This window comes from Mastomys coucha, unplaced genomic scaffold (assembly GCF_008632895.1).
Source record: "Mastomys coucha isolate ucsf_1 unplaced genomic scaffold, UCSF_Mcou_1 pScaffold22, whole genome shotgun sequence".
Classification (NCBI taxonomy): domain Eukaryota; kingdom Metazoa; phylum Chordata; class Mammalia; order Rodentia; family Muridae; genus Mastomys; species Mastomys coucha.
The window spans coordinates 263,959,479-263,972,114 of NW_022196905.1; the positions used below are offsets into that span (position 1 = coordinate 263,959,479).

A 12,636-nucleotide genomic window follows, 5' to 3' on the forward strand; every position below is an offset into this window, starting at 1 on the left:
CCAACCATCTAGTCTGTGTCTGCCTTCCTCTGACTGTGAGACCCACAGAGCAGAAGCAGGATCTCTTGGGCCTCTGTTTCTTTAGAAGGCAAGGGCAGAGCCAGTTCTCCCTCTGTCCCCATGCTGGGGACAGAGGAGGCATTGACTTCTGATCTACTGCTTTCCCAGGTATTTAGGAAAGCCACCAGTGCCAGGCAGGAAGGGTCAAAGCCCTGAACTTTGGAGCAAAACCCTCAGCGGGACCCGGCCTGTTAAGGACTCAGGTTTTTCTATGACAAAATAGCGAAGGGTGGCCTTATAAGAAGTCGGGACTATTTCGGCTCATGGTCTCCTCACGGTCTTGAGGCAGGAGGACCTTACAGCAAGCTTCTCACAGATGGCAGATCACGAAGCAGAGGACTCCTGTAGGGGAGGGAAGCAGGTATGCACCATGCCCCTCCTAAAGGCTCTACAAAGTCCCAAGACAGGGCCACCAGCTGGGGTCCAAATGTTCTAACATATGAACGTGTGGGAAACATCTCCAACCCAAGCAAGCACCTGCCTCCCCTCTGTCACTTTAGAAGGCTCTTTTGACCTACAGTTCCAGCATTTGTCTGGAAAGGTCACTCCTGGGGGACTCTATTTCCAGCCATGAGCTGGAGGCCAAGGAGGCTTTATTTATGGCCTGCATTTTGATAGTGTTGGGGGGTTGGTGCCTCCAGGCATTTGAGTAGATCTGGCCTGAGGCAAGCCAAGCCTGGCTTCCCTCAGGTCCTCCAGGAGCCAAGCTTTAACTTGGCTGAGGTCTGATAAGCCTTCAGGGCTGCCTTCTCTCCTTTCAGGACTGGACCCAGACCAGTTCACTCCCTGCTGGGCTGGCAACCCTTGGAGCCTCCCTCCAGGGAACACTGCATGCCAGAGAGAAAGGGGCAGGCTTTCTTTCTCCACTCCCACTCCCAGTTGTGCAGTTCAAACTTGGGCCTCTAAGGACAAAACTCACATCCTGTGCTTGCTCCCACTTGGCAGCCAGGTCAGTCCAAGAGGCCACTTGGCGTCAGCTTGAGGAAGTCAGTCTCCAGGTATGTGTGAGAAAGTCGAGAGAGCTGGCTGCGTGGAGGGTCCACTGCTGCTGTCCAGGCCCCAGGGTAGAAGCAGCTCAGGGTTCCAACACCCTAAAAGCAATAAGAACTGAGAGGAGCCACAGCTGTGGCTCTCAGTGAGTGAGAAAGTCTTGAGGTTTCTATTGCTGTGATAGCATACCTTGACCAAAGGAAACTTGAAGAGGAAAGGGTTTAATTCTGCTCACACTTGCAGGTAACTTGTCCATCACTGCATGGAGTCAGGACAGAAGCTAAAGGCAGGAACTTGGAGGCAGAAACTGGGATAAAAGCCATGGAGGAGTACTGCTATTGTCTTGTTCCTGGTGGTTCGCTTCGCATTCTTTCTTTTATTCTACCATCCAGGACCACCCTGGATGGGCCTATGCACATCACCCATTCTTGGCCCAATCAAGAAAATGTTTCATAGACCAGTGGGGGGTGGAGGGCATTTTCTCACTTAAGGGCACCTCTTCCCAGATGACTCCAACCTGTATCAAGTTGACATAAAAATCAGCCAGGTCCCTGGGATCTCCAGCAGAGCAAGGGACTTGCAGGGTTTCCCAGCCTGTGGGAAAGTACTGCATGGCCCGTGTCTGCTCCTGGCCTCTCTATGGAGGATCTAGGAGGCCAGGGTCAAGGGTGCACTTCTGGGCCATTTCTTCCTCACAGGTGCTTGTGACATCCTTCGGAAGGGATTGGTGTGGAGTCGGGGGCAGAGTGAGATCCAGAGGCACACATGGATGGACATGTCTCAGTGGTGTAGAGTTGGCACTTTACTTCTCTTTGGTTCCTAACCCACTGGGACTAAGAAAGAACTTATTCCCAGCCCTCCTCCGGTGGCAGGAAAGGCAAGCTGCCAGGCCTTTCTCCTTCTGCTAAACAAAGGAGCTTGCACATGGAGGGCTCCCAGGAGACTGACTTAATCCCCAGCCAACTCTGGGAGGTTGTGACCTTGAGAATTGTGGGCCTTCTGGAGCTGGCTGGCTGGGGTGTTCAGCTGAGTCACTATAGGACCCAAACCAATGCATGCCCCTAACCCTGTTCCAGCTTGATGGCACCTCATCCCACACTCAAGTCTCCTCCTATTCCTCAGATTCTCCTGTCCCCTTTAGTGCCCTATGCAGGGATCAGTGGGCTACAGCAGAAAGAGCTCCCCCTCCCCAAGCCAACAGCCAGAGCGGTTTATTCGGGTTGTAAGTCTTATGGAAGTGAGGAAAATAAACACCCTATCAATAATAAATGGAATGGAAAATAGAAGCAAACATGTCCTCAAGGTAGAGTCAGGGAGACAAGCCAGCCAATTTTCTTTCAATCACCCTCATGCCCCTTGATGGCAGAAGGATGGCAGTTCTGGAATGTTCCTCATCAGCTAGAGCCCCAGAACTACAGCCTGAAAACGTCTTGCGGGAAAATGCCGAGCTGCCTGAGTTTATAAACTTTGGCTAAGGGAAAGTGAGCCGGAGAAGGAACGATTCAACGCAAACACTAGCTGCTTGCCACTGCAGCTTTCTAAGTCCCTCAAGTCCGGGCTGCAGTTTTACAAACAATCTCCATGGCATGGTTTGAGACAGAGCTTTCTTTCTGTTGTTTTGGTTTTTTTTTTGGGAAGTGTTGGGGGTGAATTCAGGGAATACAGGTCACCCAAATTCCATGTGCCAACATGATAACCACTGCATAAAGTTTTTTTTAAAAAAAGATTTATTTATTCTATGTATCTGAGTACACGGTCCCTATCTTCAGACACACCAGAAGAGGGCATCGGATCCCATTACAGATGGCTGTGAGGCACCATGTGGTTGCTGGGAATTGAACTCAGGACCTCCGGAAGAGCAGTCAGTGCTCTTAACCGCTGAGCCATTTCTCCAGCCCTGTTAAAGTTTTTATGGTAGCTGAACAAAGTCATATATCCAAATACATTGGTTGGTAGAAACATCAGAGACAGTTAAGGCAGTGCGGGAAAGCTTTGCTATATATAGGTCATAGATGCCATCTGACAACATTCCTAACTTTGGGGTTGGCAGAGTGAGAGGTCTGTACATTCCAAAGGATTTACCCAATGGTCACTGTACTGGATAGCTCTATGCCAACTTGACACAAGCTAGAGTCATTCGAGAGAAGGAACCCTCAGTTAAGAAATGTCTCCATTAGATCCAGCTATAGGGCATTTTCTTAATCAGTGATTGCTGTAAGAAGGACCAGTTCATTGTGTATGATGCCATTCCTGGGCTGGTGGTCCTGAGTTCTACAAGAAAGCAGGCTGAGCAATCCAGAAGGAATAAGCCAGTCAGCAGCATCCTCCATGGCCTGTGCCTCAGCTCCTGCCTCCAGGTTCCAGCCCTGCTTGAGTTCCTGTTACGACTTCCTTTAGTGATGGACCATGAGGTGGAAGTATAAGCCAAATAAACCTTTCCATTCCAACTTGCTTTTGGTCATAGTGTTCCATCATATCAGTGACCCCGACTAGGACCATCACAAAAGTTGTTAGAGCATGTACAGAGGAGCACAAGTGACTGTCAGGGACTAAGGATTCCTCAAGATGATTTGCCTCTAGAACGCCCACATCCCAACCTCTGCATCATTGAAGTTCTAGTCAGCCAATCAGCTTTAGTAGGCGTGGCTTCTTCCTTTCCTTCACACCAGAAAGCCCATTATGGAAGAAAACACTCCAAGGCTGAGAATGGGTAAAGTGATTCTGGTGACCCTGTGCCTGCCTAGCTTCACACTTGGGCAAGCTTAGTACTATTTTCTAAAGTCTCTGGGCAGATAGCTCTCTTACAGAGGGATGTTACACATCATGTGTCAGGTGTGAGCATGAGTGTTACACCATCACATGTGAGGTGGAAGCATGAATGTTATACTGTCACATGTCAAGTGAGCAATGGGAGTGTTACACTATCACATGTCAAATGTGAGCACTGGGTATTAGGATGTCTCTGTTTATGCCCCCCCTGGAGTGCGTATAATGAGGTTGAACATCAGAGCTGCATCACCCACACAGTCTTTCATAGCTGAAAGACAGCCCAGGTGGAACTTTTCATGTGTCGGGAATGGTTCTAGACTCAAACTTACATTTTGGAGAATCACAGCTTTTTCAAAAGCTCATGTACAAATGCTTCAGCATTAGTCAGATGCGCTCTCCAGACTGAAACTTGCAGAATTGGAGTTTTGTGTCCACTAGAGAGGCACACAGACCACAGACATTGCTTAACCTGTTTACCGATAATGGTAAACAAGGAACCTGATTACCGTGAAGTGCTTTTTACAATAAAACTACTCCAAAGGTGTGTGAACTCTAGAAATCATATTTTGGTCTGGGGATAAATATATTTTACAAGAAGGAACATGATATATGACTTAGGTGTGTAAGAACCTCATTCCTCCAGCCCAGCTCATGACTAAACCCACGGCAACAAGCTTTGATAAGTGCGAGGGGGAGGTGTGGACTGTCGGGAGTGTCTGTCATTCTTGTCTGTTTCCTATAGGCAAGTTCAGACCAGTTCAGACCAGTTCTTTCCACTTGCTGGTTGACTTGGGACCTGAAGTTGGGCTGCATCCTTAAGCTAACATTGAAAGTCAGGATTTCATTCTCGGTCAGAGTGGAAACTGGGGCAGCCACTGTGGGACCGGTGTGGAAGCTCTTAAGACATCTAAAGTGCACTATCTGACCAGGGACCCCACTCTGGGCTGACACACCATAGCATGCTCTACATCTGTGTATAAGGGCTGCTCTAGTAACTAAGACATGGAAGAAGCCTTGGGGCTGGGAGATGGCTCAGCAACTGAGTGATGGCTGTGCAAGTGTGCAGATTGGAGTCTGGGGCCCCAGAACCCATGTAAATGTTGGGTGGTGAGATAGCCCACCTGTAAGTCCACCCTCAGAAGACAGAGGTAGGGCATCACCAGAGCCACAAAGCTGGCTAGCAAGATTAAGTATACTGATGAGCTCTGAGTTTGATTGAGAGACCCTACCTCAATATATAAGGTAGAAGAGTGATAGAGGATGATTCCCAACATCAATCTCAGGCCTTCAGTGTGCACAGACACACACACATATACATACTCTCTCTCTCTCTCACACACACACACACACACATATATATATACACACACTCATACACATACATGCACACACATGTACATAGACAAACATACATGCACAAGCATACACACACACTCACATACACTTATACACACATACATGCACATACATACATGAAAACATACACATTCTCATGAACATACATACACAAACATGCACATACATATACATACACATATATGCACACTCACATACACACACTCACACACATACATATACATATATGTACACACACATATATGCACACATAAATATGCATATACACATTAACACCACACATACATGAAAAATAGAAAAATAAACTAGAGTCTAGAAAAAAAGGAAAGTAGAACACAGACTATTTGGGGATCAGGAAGAGGGGATAAGAGAAGGCCACAGGGAAGTGACTTTGACTAATATACACTACATACAAGTTTAGAATGTCACAATGATTCTATCTTAGATAATTCCTACATATTAATAAAATATACAAAATAGCATTTTAGTAAAGTATGCATTTTAATAAGAACTAACTTTTCCATGCTATTTGAATATCTCATTGTGCTAGTATTCATTCATTTATTGAGTATTTTTAAATGATGTATTATTATTTTAAATTATGTATCTGTGGTTATGTCTATGCATATGCATGTGCATGTGCATGTGTGTGCAGGCCTCCCTGGAGGCCAGAAGAAGGTGTTAGATCCCCTCAAGGTGGAGCTCTAGGTGCTTGTAAGCTGCCTGGCATGGTGCTGAGAACCAAACTTGAGTCCTCTGTAAGAGCAGTAGCCACTTGTAACATTGGTGTCTCTCCAGACCCCTTAAGTGCATCTATATCTACTGTGCACCTGGGGAAACACAAAGATGAACTCAAGGCCTGAACGACTGGGAGAGTTTACCACACATGTAGCTCGGTTTGCCCCTATTGGCTGTAAAGGGACTATGAGAAAGTCAGGCACTCTAAGTTGTTTGTAGAGGTGTCCAACCTTTTGACACTGCAATGTGATGCTGCAATTTACAAATGTATTGGGCCTCATCCAAGTCTGTCCAGTCAAATTACCCACTTGAAGCATTTCAGTCTTGACGGCTTAAAGTGATTACCCAAATAATAAAAGGAAATAGCAAAAACAAAAAACAAAAAAAACAAAAAACAAACAAACAAAAAAACCCACATACAATGGGCAAGCTCATTGGGTGTCAGAAAGTCAGAGTCTCTTCTTCCAGGATCCGATGTGTTCTAGCTGCAACTCTAGTGAGTGACATAGTCCATGGATGACCTGGACCTGACATGGAAAGAGGCTATCAGTCCAAGACCAGCAACAATGTCATTTATAACAGTGCCAGGCTTAGAGGGAGAAGAAGCTTTGAAAAGAAAAGAACCAGGGTTGGGGTTCAGTGAGCAAAGTCCTTGCTGTACAATCATGGGGACCTGAGTTCAGATCTCTGGACACACTGTATTGGCTGGTTTTGTGTGTCAACTTGACACAAGCTAGAGTCATCAGAGAGGAAGGAGCCTGCATTAAGAAAATGCCTCCATGAGATGCAGCTGTAAGGCATTTTCTCAATTAGTGAGCAAGGGGGGAGGGCCCAGCTCATCATGGGTGGTGCCATCCCTGGGCTGGTAGTTCTAAGTTCTATTAGAAAGCAAGCTGAACAAACCAGGAGGAGCTAGCCAATAATCAGAACCCTCCATGGCCTCTGCATCAGCTCCTGCCCCCAGGTTCCTACCCTGCTTCCTCCAAAGATGGACTATGATCTGGAAGTGTAAGACAAATAAACCCTTTCCTCCCCAACTTGCTTTTTGTTCATGGGTTTTGTCGAAGCCATAGAAACCCTAACTGAAACATTCACAAAAAAGCTAGACACCAGAATACATCTGTAATTCCAGCACTCTAGTGGGAGATGGGGGTCAGAGACAAGAAAATCCCCAAACACGTACAGGCTGGCTAGCCTGGTATACTTAACAATGAGGAAACAACCTTGTCACAAGCAGAGGAAGGTGAACACCAACAGTGAGGTTGTCCACTGACTTCCACAGACTCTGTGGCACAAGTGCACTCCTCTGCAACACATGTGTGCATGCACACACATGTTCACACACATACATGCGCACACACATACACACATGCTCATATATACACACTCACATGCTCTTACACACTCTTTTACATACACTCACATGCTCACACATACACACATGCTCACATACACACACTCACATGCTTATACACACTCTTGTATGCTCTTACACACTTTTACACATACACACTCACATGCTCACACTCAAACACACACACATGCTCATTCTCATACACATGTTCAATACTCACATGTACACACAGGCACACACTCATACACATGCTCACATGCTCTCACATACTCACATGCTATCACATACACATGTATGCATGCATGGGTACATGTGCACACACATACGCACACACACATTTTTTTTCTTAAAGGAAAAAAGGATGAGAAATCAAGCCCCATTTTTCTCTGTTAATTCTCAGGAATGAATTAACTGAGTGTGTGTATGTGTGTGTATGTGTCTGTGTGTGTGTGCATTTAAGTGTGTGTGAGAGCATGTGTTTGAGCATGTGAGTTTATGATGTGTGTTAGTGAGCCTATGTGTATGTATGAGCATGTAAGTGTATGTGTATGAGCATGTGTGTGTGAGTATGTGTATGAGCATATGAGTGTGTGTGTGCGTGTGTGTTAGTGAGCCTATGAGAGTGTGTGTGTGTGTGTGTGAGTTTGAGTTCATAGATGGAGTCAATTATTAAATATAAAATTGACTCCAGCAAAACAGGAAGAGGATGGGGAGGGGAAGAATAATAATGACTGAAAAGGTATGGGGGAGACTCGGAGGAGGATTAGTGAAGAAAAAGAAGCCTACAGGGAGGCACTGACAGGCAGAAAGCAGAGACGACCAAAGCTTCCCAGCAACACAGCCCCAGGAAATCCTATTAGACTTCAAACATGAGATTATTGTACTTTCATTTCTCCACAATATGCAAATGACTCCATTTAGCTGCTGAACATGCTGTTATTGAATTCTGAGAAATCCCCTTCATGAGATGTAATATTTTTGTGACAATATTGTCAGCGACGCCAGATTGCTTTTCTATTGCGGGTAAGCTTTTATCCGAGTCTGGTCTATGTCATCCACTCCCAGATCCAGAGTGATGGCTTTTATGTAATTTTTTTTGTGTGTGTATAAGCAAGAAATAATAACAGGCTTGGAAATGTGAGAAATGTATTAACCTTCCCATTATTTTTTTTAATGCCCAAGAGAATGAGAGGGTGGGCCACCGAAGAGGATGTAATTATTTTTCACGATGAGGTTTTATTTATGTTAATAAACCTGCTGGCCTACAATGCTTGTTACCAGCTGGATGGGTTAGTCGGGTTCCTTACGTCATACCCTTTCTTTCCATTTCTGCATAACGTATGGAAGCTTTAAAACCCTATAGACCCAGAGTACTGGATCACAAGCTGTCGGACACGGCAGCTCCTCAGGCTTGCTCACTCCTGTTAGTCTGGAAAGATGCCGGATTTGCAGTGCTCAGGTAACCCTCACCTTTCTGGGTTTGGACAACTTCTCTGACAAAGAGAACTCCCATCCACTAGCATGAACCCATGAGGAAATGGGGGAGTCGGGGAGCAAGGACTGTTCGGTAAGGTGCACGGGTCACAATAAAACGCGCCTGCAGGATCACAGCTGCGGAAGAGGTAAGTGACCAGCCACTTGAGCCCAGACAGTAACTATGTGGCCAGCATCAGAAGTGATTTTTTGAGAAACCATGGCTTTGCTGAGGGATCTAGTCACTGATAGGTAGTGGAAGTTGCATGGTTAATTTTACATGTCAGATATTTGGGGAGTGGGAGTCCATTGACAGAAAGACTGGAGATTCCTCCCCACAAGCACCACACGTACAAGGCACGGCATACACGAGAAAAGTGAGCGCTGTACAAGTGGAAAAGACAAGTGGGAGCTGTGCTGTTGACCTAGAAAGACCATCATGGCCCTGGGTGGGGATTTTAAGCCTCAGACCCATCCTAGATCTCCAGCTCCTGTTCTCTGTTCCTGTCACCTGCTGTGTGCCCCTGAGACAATTTTTTTTTGTCCTGGGACCGTAACTGAGAAAGCTCAGCAGATGCCCTGCAATCTCTGCTCCATGCCTGTCACACAGTACTGACGCAGCTCCAGGATTGGTACAACCGAAGCCTCTGAGGAAACACTGTATCAGCTTAGCTGTGTAACAAACACCTCCAAAGGTGGAGACTTGGCATGTAATGGTTATCCCTGGGTCTGTGGTCCTGTGACTAGTTGACAGCTGTTCTGTTGTCCTTTGAGGCATTTGTTCCAATGCCTCATAGAGAGTGTCAGATGTCCTTGGGAGGCAGGTGAAACCTCAGGATATAAGCTTCTCCGCACATTTGCACATCATTCTGGTGTTGGTCACATGACGGCAGAAAGGGTCCCAGCAGCCAGTGAAGGATACCACCGTGTGTGGCAGGCAGTGTCTGAACCTCTGTTACATTTGGTCACTTTGCTTAGGTCTGTTTAGCAACTCCTGACACATTGCCCGAACTGAGGGCTGGAAAGAGTCCTGCCACATCTTGGCAGGGGCAGCAGCAAGAAGCATTTAGATCAAGATTGGAGGTTTGTGGTCTGTGGTCTGTGGTCTGTGGCATAGTTCCTACCTATCCCAGAAGCCAGCCAATGGTGAAAAGGTGGCCAGGCGTGCAAGCCTTCCCTTTGAGAAAAGCATTAGAGGAAGCAATAGATATGGGTGAAGATGGCAGTGGGCAGCGGAGCCTGGTAAGAACTGTAGTTCCTGTGGTTGGAGAGATATTCAGCAGCTCACTACTGCTCTATCAGAGGGTGTGAATTCAGATCCCAGTGCCCACATCAGGTGGTTCAGAAACACCTGTAACTTCAGCTCCAAGGAATCTGACACCTTTTTCTAGTTAATGTGGGAACCTGAACTCACATATGTGTACACACACACTCATACATATACACACCCCACCTGCACCCAAACACACAAACACATACCACTCCCACCCACTGCCTAGCACACACACACCTACTCTACACACACACCCCACCTGTCCCCCAACACACACATACCTACTCCCACACCACACACACCCCACTTGCCTCCCAACACACACACACCTACCCCCATACCACACACACACACACACACACATACACACACACACTCTACCTGCCTCCCAACACACACACACCACCTCCACCTGTCCCCTAACATACACACACCTAACACACACCCCCCAACACTCACATTTGCTGCTTATACTAAGGTTAAAAGAGGAATCCAGGCACTGGCTACTACTCTTCCAGAGGACCCAGGTTCAATTCCCACCACCCACACAGCAGCTAATAACCAACTGTAACTCCATTTCCAGGGGATCCTGGCAGATGCCATGCAGGATAAGCTGTCTACAGTGGGCAGGGAAGCTTCCTGGAGGTGGACCACTGTTTCGCACAGCTGTAACGGTTGTACCTTGGAGAGGTACAGGCCCAGGGACTTTGTCCCAGGATTACTTCTTGCCACTGATGTGGCTTCTCATATTCGTCCTTACTATATTTCTCATTTATCTGACAGTTGGTACGATTGGGCAGGAGGAGACCCTCACTGCCTATAGCCTCATGTGATTACTTCTCTGGCAGAGCAACATGAAGATGAGCTTTCATGAGGTAATGTTGTTTGGATAAATGAATGATTTTCAAGAATTCCTGATTTGATTTAAATAGTTTTAGGAAGTTAGAGTAGTTGACAGAAAGCTTAAGAAGATGGTTTAAGTTGTTTTGCCAGAAAGTTAGAATCAAGAATATAATGTACTCCCTCTTTGTAGCACAGTGAGGTCTGCAGAGGTTAAAGAATGGAGCACAGTGAGCTCTCATGTGTTGCAAGCATGTAATTGTTCTGGGACAAGTTAATGATCAAAGAAAAACGTTTCATTCTAGGTTGGGTCTGAGTTCCTGGATCTTGTGATCTAGGGATGGAGCCTCAAGCGCAGGTCTCCGCGTGCACCATAAAAAGGCAGAGTTATGAACAAAGAGTAAATAATTCTATTATGAGTATAAGAACAGGGAAAAGATGACTAGCCAGTTTAGTCAAACAAGACTTCAACAGTAAGATGTAAGATAGATGATGTCTTTCTTGGTAAATACAAATTGTAGGGGGAAACTTGCTGCTATAGACTGGCTTGCTTAAACTTCGTTAATCAATGACAAAAGAATTATTGCTATGAGGTTACAATGAACTTGTGGAGAGAAACAGATGGGAAATGTTTAGTTAGGTAAGAGTTTCAAAAGAAAAATACATGATCAATAATCCTGTTGTAACTTCCTTTTGTGTAATGATTTTAATCTGTTCTTGACGAATATGTTTTGTAGTGATCGTTTTTGGAGAATATGTAACTTGTGGCTATGAGTTAATCTTTTTCTTACATAGAGAACTGGCTTGGAACGTATAAAAAGGCTAAAAGAAAAATAAAGGAAGTTGTTAGAGCTTGCCAACGTGTGTGTGTGTGTGTGTGTGTGTGTGTGTGTGTGTGTGATTCCCCCCACCTTTTTTCCCTTCTTGCTGGCCCCTAAAGAGTTTAAAGAGTTCAGAGAGTAGAGTCTCTGTCCAGTCACAGGAGATGTCTGCCCCAATGAATCAAGTTTTATTTCCTCAGAGAAAAGTCGGCTGAGTGATCAACTCTACTTCGCTCCTCAGTCCCGTCACCCCCCCCCCCTTTTTGTGGAAGCTGGCTTGCTTCCACAAGGTCTGGCGCCCGCTTCAGGCTTCCACAGGTGCTGCATGTATGTGATGCGCAGACTCACCCATAAAACACAAAACAAGCCGGACATGGTGGCGCACGCCTTTACTCCCAGCACTTGGGGGGCAGAGGCAGGTGCATTTATGAGTTCGAGGCCAGCCTGATCTACAGAGTTCTGAGTTCCAGGATAGCCAGGGCTACACAGAAAAACTCTGTCTCGGAAAATAAAAAAAAACAAAAACAAAAACAAAAACAAACAAACAAACAAAAAAATGAAGCGAAACAATTTTTAAGGAAAGCTGATGTGCTGAGAGACCCAAGAAGGATCCGGGTCCATGCAGAGATTTCCTCAGCTGGAGACATCTTGACTTTCAGATGTCACCCATCTGTTAATAGAGGGTAGGTGTGCGAGCTTGTCAAACAGTTTTAGTGGTCAGAATAAAACTCCCAACCTCAATCTTTCTCATTCCTGGCTGACTCGGAAGGAAAGGGTGGGATGTAGGGTTTCCCAAAGCCACTTCATTCCCCATTTGGGCATCGCTTGAGAATGGTTTCTGACAGTCAGCCATCTAAGGAGATTATGGGTTTTCCAAGTTCATTACATTCCAAGTCCACCCTTTGTAGGCAACAGCTACTCAGAACTGCTAGGGCAGGGGTGGGGTGGGATGGGGCAGGGTG

At 46.1% G+C, this 12,636-nt stretch overlaps 1 long non-coding RNA gene across 1 annotated transcript in view; it reads right to left on the reverse strand.

The window, feature by feature from the left end:
- Positions 1-292: 292 nt before the first annotated feature.
- LOC116068171 overlaps positions 293-12,636 on the reverse strand; it is a 16,785-nt gene continuing 4,441 nt past the window's right edge. The window contains exons 3-4 of the long non-coding RNA XR_004109477.1: positions 980-1,151; positions 293-402 (exon numbers count right to left, since the gene is read on the reverse strand). This is a non-coding gene — a long non-coding RNA (uncharacterized LOC116068171). The remainder of the gene's footprint in view (positions 403-979; positions 1,152-12,636) is intronic.